Consider the following 2683-nt stretch of genomic DNA (forward strand, 5'->3'; position numbering starts at 1 on the left):
GGATGGTCTTGATCCCTGTCTGCTGTACAATGTCATGAACCTCATTCCATAGTTCATCAGGCACTCTATCAGATCTAGGCCCTTAAATCTATTTCTCACTTCCACTATATAATCATAAGGGATTTGATTTAGGTCATACCTGAATGGTCTAGTGGTTTTCCCTACTTTCTTCAATTTAAGTCTGAATTTGGCAATAAGGAGTTCATGGTCTGAGCCACAGTCAGCTCCTGGTCTTGTTTTTGCTTGTGGCTCCAATGATTCTCTTATCCTCCTCTTCCCTTGTGTCTTACTAATATGGCCTGAAAGTAGGGGTTGGAGGTTTTGACCATGTGAAGTCCAGTTTTGTCCAGCTTTTGGTCCTGACTGAAGGAATGTGCATGTGTGTCATTTGTGTCCGACTCACTGCAACCCCATGGACTGTAGCCTGCCAGGCTCCTCCGTCCATGGGATTTCCCAGGCAAGAATACTGGAGTGGGTTGCCATTTCCTTCTCCAGGAGATCTTCCCCACCCAGGGATTGAAACTATATCTCTTGCATCTCCTCCATTGCAGGCAGATTCTTTACCGTCTGAGCCACCAGGGAAGCCGGGCTGAAGGACCATCTGCTTCAAATGTGGGCAGCTGTTTAGAGGGTGAGTGCTGCATGTTCTTGTTCCCTATTGTGGACCTCCTTCAGCAGTCTCATACTAGTGTTTCACTATTTTCAGTTTATCTCTCCTTTGTACTTTAAAACACGTTGCTAAGTTTACCTCCTGACAAGACTACAGTCTGCTTACAATCACAACTTTGAATATAAGAGTGATCCCAAAAATCTTCTGGCATGTTTCGCCTTTCATTTCATTCATTTTTTTTTCGTTTAACTCAAGCATTGAAATGAATGCTGCATGTACAGTGATGAAGAAAACACAGGGTTCTTGACTCTTGGGATTTACCATGTGGTGACAGTGTGGCAGGGTTTGGGGGGAAGATAGTTAATAGATAAGAAAAGAAATATTTTAAAAAATAGAGAATAATTGTGGGTACTATGTTGGTGGATGGCAGGTGAGAGGTAGGAGGGAAACATCTTAAATAGGGTAGTTAGATCTTTGAGACATGAAGACTGAAGAGGAACCAGCCAGGAGAAAAGGTAGGAGGGTGGTCCAGGTAAGTGCACGGCATGTATCAAAGCTTGAGAATACAGAGATTCGCAAGAAACTTGAGGAAGTTTCTGGGTGGAAGTGTTATGGGAAAAGAGAAAAATGGTAGGACATGAAGTTGGAGACATAGAGGGGGCTAGATCAAAGAGGTATTATGGCCACAACTAGGAATTTAGATATAATGGGAAATAATAAGGATTTTAAGTAGGAACATGTAGTTTCATTTATATTGTCAAAAGAATATTCTTGCTGCTTTGTGGAGAACAGATTGAAGGAAGCATCCAAGGTATTTGAGATATTCAAGAGGAGACATTGGGGAGACAATTGGACATGTGTGTTTAGAACCCAAAGGTTAGGTGTAGGCTGTAGTTACAAATTTGAGTCATTTCAACCATTCCTAGAGTTCCAACAACAAAGCATAAAAATCTAAAGCCACCATCCTTTTCAGCTAACCTTTCTGTAGTAGTTTATAATTTACATTTGATCATCACAATTCTGAGATACTTTTTTTCTGACTTTACAGATAAATACCCTGATGCTCAAATAAATTATTTAACTTGCTCAGTGTGTCTTAGTATTAGTCAGGATTGAAGCCTAGACCTTTGATTACAAAGTCTTCAATATCACATCATACTATTGCCTTCCTTTTAAAGGATCTAGAAAGGATAAAAGTAATTGACTAAAACATGAAGAATTCTTAAAAAAAAAAAACAAACCCTGACAATATATTCCCTATTATGCATATCAAGCTTCCCATGTTCCTATTTACCTGAAACTGTAGTAGTATAAGTGGGAACGTCAAGGAAAGGGTGGATAAGAGTATTATGAAAAAACAGAAAGGACATAGGGTCTCAGAGAACTAGGGGAAGAAATTGAGCAAGAGATGCAAGAACTACACAAAAAGCAACATCATTAATAGCCACTACTAATATGGGATTTTTTATGTACCAGGTACTGTCACACACACACACACACACACACACACACACACACACACACATACACATTCCATCTACCTTTTCTATCTTCTCTCAATTATCCTGAGACATGATATTACCCTCATTTGACAGATGAGGAAACTGAAGAACAGACTCAAAGTCATGCAGATATTAAGTGGTGGGGCCGGGATAAATCCTGGCAGTAAGTTTCCAATTCTGTATTTTAGCCACTATGCTATCTATATTGCTTCCATCAAGACATCAACTGTGGAAACCAGTTAGGAATGGAGTTGGAAATGTTCCTTTTAAATTATACCAAGGCAGACAAGAAGAAGTGAGCAGAATATTTGAGTTAGATAAATTGTGTTCAAGGAGAGGATTTAGGCTAGGGGACAAACTATGAGGCAAGGTTTTTGTTTTAGGGAAAAGTGGAATCTGGAAGTTGGAAATGTGATTAAAAATATGTGGTACAGTTTTCTTCTTGGAGAGTATGGGGAGAAAGATTAAGTTGTGAACTGAATCATGGGAAATGTTTGAGTAGTGGCAGAAGACTGAGCAGAATAATGGGACTATCAACAGGTGTTGGTAAATGATTAAATACAGAAAATGA

This window comes from Bison bison, unplaced genomic scaffold (assembly GCF_000754665.1).
Source record: "Bison bison bison isolate TAMUID 2011002044 unplaced genomic scaffold, Bison_UMD1.0 scf7180017864458, whole genome shotgun sequence".
Lineage (NCBI taxonomy): Eukaryota > Metazoa > Chordata > Mammalia > Artiodactyla > Bovidae > Bison > Bison bison.